Source organism: Triticum dicoccoides, chromosome 6A, assembly GCF_002162155.2.
Source record: "Triticum dicoccoides isolate Atlit2015 ecotype Zavitan chromosome 6A, WEW_v2.0, whole genome shotgun sequence".
Classification (NCBI taxonomy): domain Eukaryota; kingdom Viridiplantae; phylum Streptophyta; class Magnoliopsida; order Poales; family Poaceae; genus Triticum; species Triticum dicoccoides.
Window position 1 is genome coordinate 130,821,134 of NC_041390.1, and position 8,451 is coordinate 130,829,584.

Sequence of the window (8,451 nt, forward strand, 5' to 3'; positions counted from 1 at the left end):
AAACAGTCCCTTCAGTAGGTTAATGATGAAAGTTTTTTTTGCAGGTATTTCAATGATGAAAATTAATGACTAATTATGGTGCAAAATATCAACGTTCCTTCAGTATTTTGAACTGCAGGGCGTAATTTGGCCATCCAAATTCAAATTTGACCAACTACTAATCTGAAAATATGTGGGTTATGTTAAAACACAATAAAGTTGTGTTTGTGTCCAAAAGTACTTTTTTATGATTGTGATTTGTAATATTGTACTACTTCAAACTTGGACAGTAAATTTAACACCTTAGATTTCCTACAGGAGGGAGTAGTTTCCACGGCGACAATATTGACTCTTGTTTTTCTTTTCAGCCGGTAGCTTGATGGTTCAGATACTGGGGTCATTTCTTGATATTGATGTATCAGAGGACAGTTACCAGTTGAACAACTGATACATAAATCGCAAAGATACGAGGATTAAATAGCTCAGCAGTCTTGTCAGCGCCGACAAAGCATTTTTTCATGTGATCACTACTGCGACGTAATACGCCAAGTAACTAGTATGACACTGCAACAAGATCTAACTACAATTATGGCCAGTTGCACAAGGAATGGAAAGCTCACTAGGCTGACAAAAATAGGGGTGGCTCACTGCTGGCTTGAGCAACTGATGAAAACAAACCGAGTGCCTCGTGGTGTGGAGAACACAGCTACAGAAAATGGTGGTTTGTTTCACTCGACTAAACGCTTAGGTTAGCCTGATGTAGTATCAGTAGCAGTCTAAATCCTTCTTTCTCTCAATGTAAATCAATCCACGTGATGTAGTATGTAATAGTACTAGGTTACTTCATGCTGATTCTGCATCAACCTTTGTTTTAGTACGCTATTGTTCATTGTCAACTAGATATATATCCATAAAACTTGACTGCTTACAAATTCTCCATGGTATGAGAACTGCACCTAGCATGCTTGGGATCCGACGGCATATTCCAGCCAAGACACGAAAAACAAGATTACACTCACAGGAGTAGTATATATCTCGAAACAGAGCAGAAGTACCATTGCAGGCTCACAGGAGCAAGAAGTAGAGCAACAGTTTTAGCTTGCATGAACAAGTGGAGCAAATTGCCCAGAGGTACATCTGTGGCTACCCTTGTGCCCTTTTTAACTCCTATCAATGCAATGATACGCAAAAAAATAATGCAAAATAATAAAAATTTAGGTAAGAAATGCTTCTAGTTTCTAAATGTGTAAGTACATAGTACCATCAATATACAACTTTCGAATATAACAAGATGCACGCTAAAGATAATTCCAATAGTCGAACTAAGACCGTACACATGATGGTCTAAACTTTTAGTAATCATGTCTGCTTGCCTGACCTGAATTCTGCATTTGAGGAGTCTAAGTAAGCTAATGGGCCGAGAGCTCTAGACTAATGGGATAAGAAGCTGAAACTCATACTCCATTGAGCGTGTAGCATTCCTGAAAGCAGTCATGGTTCAGACTTCAGACATGGACATGCGCCAGTTGCTGCTTTGAGGTCTGTATACTCCATTCAGTGTAGATTGTTTGACCAGTTCCTTCTTTCCTCCTTGCCGCTGCTGGCCTTCAGCAGCAAGCAGGGACACGGGCGCCATTGGGGACATGCGCTGCCGGGAGGGAACCCGCTTCGCTGGTCGCATCCCTAGTAGACCGACCGACGCCCCGCAACCTCCGCCATCGTCCCGGTAAAAAATACAACTAAATTATGGGATTCATGCATAGTCAATGAAATTACAAAAGAAAATCTGATACTGTCAGAAAAGTTCAGACTTAAATGATCAACAAGTGCAAAGTCCGAACTGTCAGTCATTATCATTTGTACTGTAAAAAAGGTTAGAGAGAAAAATTAATGAAGATGAGTCACATAAACCTATTCAGATCACTCCCTCTCCAACAGTGGCAATGCTCACTAGATCTTTATAATCTGGGTACTTGTTTGAGGTACAAATAACAAAAGGGAATTCAGAAAGGAGATTCAGTTCAACCTCTTGTACCTCCTGTGCATGTGTGAATTAAGGAGTAGCAAGGACAGGAACAGCAAAATTCAGAGATGACAGAAAACCAAGGAACAAACTACACACTATGGAGCTAAAATACAACTATTTAGATCAAGGCATTATTATTAAAAAAGACAACATAGTTCAGTAAGTCATGAACATAAATACTGCAGAATTTGGGGACCACTTAGATACTGTAAATTCAGTTATGAACAAGACAGACAAATTGCACTTAGATTTCAAGGAAAAATATGACTACTCCACATTGTAAATCATGAACATTGACACTGTAATAACTGTTTACTCCGCACTGTAAATAGACAGAACAAGCTTTTTTTGCCACAACTTGAATTTGCCACAACATCATTCTCATTAGTTCTTCAAGATCAAAACCATCTTCCCCACAATCCGGCAAATCGGAAATAGGCCCCAATGGCTCAAAGACATCCTCTTCAGATGTGCTCCTTGCAATGCTCGAGCCAGCCTCTTGTGATTGGGTGCACTCCATCACATGTGACTGGGAGGAAATCTCAGGAGCTTGAGCAACGTCGGAGCGGCTGGATGTTGTAGTGGACTCGCATGATGCTTGTGCATACTGAACAGGGAAGTTGGTGTGAGGCAGCGGGCCATGCATTGCTCTGGCTGCCTCATCATACATCAAGAACGACGGTGTGGCAGATGCCGGGACCGGGACGGGGACGGCAACGCACGTCCTCTTCTTGGGGCGCGGCGGATGAGGATCGGCGGCGGCAGCGGTCGCTGGCCTCTTCTGCGCGTGCGTGCTCGGGGTCGCGGCCTCTGGTTGCTGTTGCTGAAGCTTGTACGCGGCCGATTCCTGGCGGGCCGCGTCAGGGGCATGCTGAGCCAAGTGCATCTTGCAGAACACCTTCACCCCGTCGGAGACGGTGGCCTCCGGCAGCAGGCACTGGTATTCCTCCATGACCCAGCCTGTCGACTTGCCCTTCTTCTTGAAGGACAGGTTCTTGACCTCGCCGACCTTGACTCCCGCGTGGCTAATCTCCGTGGTCTTCTGGATGCTCCAGGTGCCGCCGCCGCCGCCGCGCACGCTCTGGAGCTTGCTCCCGTTCTTGCTCTTGCACGTGGTGAAGAAGAACCGGTCGCCGCTGCTCACGGCCTGCGGCACGGACGCGTATCGGGCGGCCAGATCCTTGGGCTCGCAGCCGGAGATTTGGACGCGGTGGATGAGCTTGTCGACGGCCTGCAGCGTCTCGCCGGAGAGGAGGCGTGGCAGGTAGTAGGTGACGGCCTCCACTTCCGTAGGGCTCAGCCGGTAGTGGTGGAAGACTTCGTCGACGTCGAGCCCCTCCATCCCGACCGGCGGCTGCTCGATCTGCTGCTAGGGTTTGATGTCGATCGAGGGCGGGCGGGCGATTGGGATTTTGGAGTGGTTTGTCTGCGGGATCAGGAAGGTGTTGTGGGACGCGAAGGTGCTCTGTGCTGATATTTAAAGATGCTAGCTGGACTTGGTGATGGAGGACGCGTCAGATTTCCTTATCTGAATCCGAAAATGTCCCCACTTCAGTTTGCCGCTTGCTTTCTTGATTTTTTTTTTTGAGTAATAGAACTCCTATTTCTTTTTCTGGATTCATTTCTTTAAACCATACTCCTGGACCTTTCACCAAGACCAGCCCATAGTACTTACCAAACCAGTTGAGGCCAGAAATAAGGCCAAAAATCCGTCACTCATCAGGGTACACACTACCAAACCCCGAGCTTTTTCAATGCACAATCTAAGCAAGACATGTCTATAAAGAGCATCTCTAACAAATTCCGTAGAAAAGGCCGAAATTGTAAAATAACCACCGTTTTATTATGGCTTTGAGTGAGAAAAAAATGTCCATTCTAGATCCCGCAAAACGGTCGGTCCTGTAAAAATTTATACAGGCCCCCCTAAAAAAAATCTTGTTCCCAAGATATGGAGTTTTGGAGGCAAAATTTTCAGCTCCATCTATACCAGAAAACCGTTGATGGGAGGGAAGTTTCATGTCAACCGCCACCGCCCTTGCCGCCAGCTCCCGATTTCGGCCGTCCCTTCCTCGTGGCTCATTCCTGACGGCCATCACGCCCCTCGAGCTCTCGAGTGGCCGCAGCAGCTCCGCTATGGATGTGGGCTCAAGGTCACCACCGAGGCCCGACGACCATCGCGCCCCTCGAGTTCTCGGGTGGCCGCGGTAGCTCCGTCATGGACGCGGGCTTGAGGTCGCCACTAGGGCCCGACGGCCATTGCGCCCCTTGAGCTCTCGAGTGGCCACGGTAGCCGCCATGGATGCGGGCTCGAGGTTGCTATCGACGCCGGATGGCCATAGCGCCCCAAGCTCTCGCGTGTCCGCGGTAGCTTTGCCATGGATGTGAGCTCGAGGTTGCCGCCGGGGCCTGACGGCCATCAAGCGGAGGAAGCAGTCGCGGCTGCTTGTGTGGGTGATTTGGGGAAGAAGATGGCCATGTAAATGTCGGGGTTACAAATACGGGGTAGGACCAAGTATACGAATGACCCATGACTCGTATAAAGTACGACCCGGAAAGCAATGGCCAGGGGGCTCCACAGTTATCCCACCAGAGACAACGAGGCTGGCATGAGACCACACTAAGTCCCAACAGTCAGATGCCAGGCCACCCGACTGTCGAATACCAGCACTCAGCCGGAGACAAAGGGAGCAGTCGGCTAGGCCATCAGACAGCGGCACCCTAGATTCCTCTCGGCCACGACGCGTTAATGATGGCAGTTACCCAATGGTGGTATAATCTAACTAAATACGACAGTTACCAATAGTAAATGCCATGAAACAGTCAGCCACACCTGAGGCCATGAATATCATTAATACCAACTCATTATGTACCGCTACTTGGCGCACTCTATATAAGCTAGGAGAGAAGCCACGGGTTGAAGAACATCCACACTTTATACCTTATGCCAAGAGCTAAGAGTGAAGGAAATATGCCCTAGAGGCAATAATAAAGTTATTATTTATTTTCTTATTTCATGATAAATGTTTATTATTCATGCTAGAATTGTATTAACCGGAAACATAATACATGTGTGAATACATAGACAAACATTGTGTCACTAGTATGCCTCTACTTGACTAGCTCATTGATCAAAGATGGTTAAGTTTCCTAACCATAGACATGAGTTATTATTTGATCAATGGGATCAAATCATTAGGAGAATGATGTGATTGACTTGACCCATTCTGTTAACTTAGCACTTGATCGTTTGTTTACTGCTATTGCTTTCTTCATGACTTATACATGTTCTTATGACTATGAGATTATGCAACTCCCGAATACCAGAGGAACACTTTATGTGCTACCAAACGTCACAACGTAACTGGGTGATTATAAAGGTGCTCTACAGGTGTCTCCGATGGTACTTGTTGAGTTGGCATAGATCAAGATTAGGATTTGTCACCCGATTGTCGGAGAGGTATCTCTGGGCCCTCTCGGTAAGACACATCACTATAAGCCTTGCAAGCATGATAACTAATGAGTTATTTACGGGGTGATGTATTACGAAACGAGTAAAGAGACTTGCCGGTAACGAGATTGAACTAGGTATTGGATACAGACGATTGAATCTCGGGCAAGTAACATACCGATGACAAAGAGAACAACATATAGTGTTGTGCGGTTTGACCGATAAAGATATTCACAGAATATGTAGGAACCAATATGAGCATCCAGGTTCCGCTATTGGTTATTGACCGGAGACATGTCTCGGTCATGTCTACATAGTTCTCGAACCCGTAGGGTCCGCATGCTTAAAGTTCGATGACGGTTATATTATGAGTTTATGTGTTTTGATGTACCGAAGAAAGTTCGGAGTCCCGGATGTGATCACGGACACGACGAGGAGTCTCTAAATGGTCAAGACATAAAGATTGATATATTGGAAGCCTACATTTGGATATCGGAAGTGTTACGAGTAAAATCGGGATTTTATCGGAGTACCGGGGGTTACCGGAACCCCCCGGGGGTTTAATGGGCCAAGATGAGCCTTAGTGGAGAAGAGGAGGGGCAGCCAGGGCAGGCCGCGCGCCCCCTCTCCCTCTAGTCCGAATTGGACAAGGAGGGGGGCGGCTCCCCCCTTTCCTTCCTTTCTCCCTCCTCCTTCCCCCTTCTCCTACTCCAACTAGGAAAGGAGGGAGTCCTAGTCCCGGTGGGAGTTGGATTCCTCCCTAGCGCGCCTCCTCCTGGCCGGCCGCCTCTCCCCCTTTCTCCTTTATATACGGGGGCAGGGGGCACCTCTAGACACACAAGTTGATCACAAAGATCTCTCCCAGCCGTGTGCGGTGCCCCCTTCCATCACAATCCACCTCGGTCATACTGTAGCGGTGTTTAGGCGAAGCCCTGCTGCGGTAGCTTCATCAACATCGTCACCACGCCGTCGTGCTGACGAAACTCTTCCCCGAGCTCTACTGGATCGTGAGTTCGCGGGACGTCACTGAGCTGAACGTGTGCTGAACGCGGAGGTGCCGTACATTCGGTACTGAGGATCGGTCGATCGTGAAGATGTACGACTACATCAACCGCGTTGTCATAACGCTTCTGCTTAACGGTCTACGAGGGTACATGGACGACACTCTCCCCTCTTGTTGCTATGCATCACCATGATCCTGCGTGTGCATAGGAATTTTTTTGAAATTACTGTGTTCCCCAACAGTGGCATCCGAGCCTGGTTTTATGCGTAGATATTATATGCACGGGTAGAACACAAGTGAGTTGTGGGCAATACAAGTCATACTTCTTACCAGCATGTCACACTTTGGTTCGGCGATATTGTTGGATGAAGCGACCCGGACCGACATTACGCGTACGCTTACACGAGACTGGTTCTACCGACGTGCTTTGCACACGGGTGGCTGGCCGATGTCAGTTTCTCCAACTTTAGTTGAACCGAGTGTGGCTATGCCCGGTCCTTGAGAAGGTTAAAACAACACCAACTTGACGAACTATCGTTGTGGTTTTGATGCATATGTAAGGAAGGTTCTTGCTCAGCCCGTAGCAGCCACGTAAAACTTGCAACAACAAAGTAGAGGACGTCTAACTTGTTTTTGCAGAGCATGTTGTGATGTGATATGGTCAAGACATGATGCTATATTTATTGTATGAGATGATCATGTTTTGTAACGGAGTTATCGGCAACTGGCAGGAGCCATATGGTTGTCGCTTTATTGTATCAATGCAATCGCCCTGTAATTGCTTTACTTTATCACTAAGCGGTAGCGATAGTTGAAGAAGCAATAGTTGGCGAGACGACAATGATGTCTACTACACAACCTTCTTCTTGTAGACGTCGTTGGGCCTCCAAGTGTAGAGGTTTGTAGGACAGTAGCAAATTTCCCTCAAGTAGATGACCTAAGGTTTATCAATCTATGGGAGGCGTAGGATGAAGATGGTCTCTCTCAAACAACCCTGCAACCAAATAACAAGGAGTCTCTTGTGTCCCCAACACACCCAATACAATGGTAAATTGTATAGGTGCACTAGTTCGGCGAAGAGATGGTGATACAAGTGCAATACATAACTATCCCTCAACATGCAACAAAGAGTCACTCCAAAGTCACTAATAGCGGAGAACAAACGAAGAGATTATGGTAGGGTACGAAACCACCTCAAAGTTATTCTTTCCAATCAATCCATTTGGCTATTCCTATAAGTGTCACAAACAGCACTAGAGTTTGTACTAGAATAACACCTTAAGACACAAATCAACCAAAACCCTAATGTCACCTAGATACTCCAATGTTACCTCAATTATCTGCGGGTATGATTATACGATATGCATCACACAATCTCAGATTCATCTATTCAAACCAACACAAAGTACTTCAAAGAGTGTCCCAAAGTTTCTACCGGAGAGTCAAGACGAAAACGTGTACCAACCCCTATGCATAGGTTCATGGGCGGAACCTGCAAGTTGATCACCAAAACATACATCAAGTGGATCAATAGAATACCCCATTGTCACCACGGGTATCCCACGCAAGACATACATCAAGTGTTCTCAAATCCTTAAAGACTCAATCCGATAAGATAACTTCAAAGGAAAAACTCAATCCGTTACAAGAGAGTAGAGGGGGAGAAACATCATAAGATCCAACTATAATAGCAAAGCTCGCGATACATAAAGATCGTACCACCTCAAGAACACGAGAGAGAGAAAGAGATCAAACACATAGCTACTGGTACATACCCTCAGCCCCGAGGGAGAACTACTCCCTCCTCGTCATGGAGAGCACCGGGATGATGAAGATGGCCACCGGAGAAGGATTCCCCCTCCGGCAGGGTGCCTGAATGGGTCTAGATTGGCTTTCAGTGGCTACGGAGGCTTCTGGCGGCGCAACTCCCGATCTATTGTGCTCCCCAAAGTTTTTAGGGTATATGCGGTATATGAGAGGAAGAAGTACGTCGGT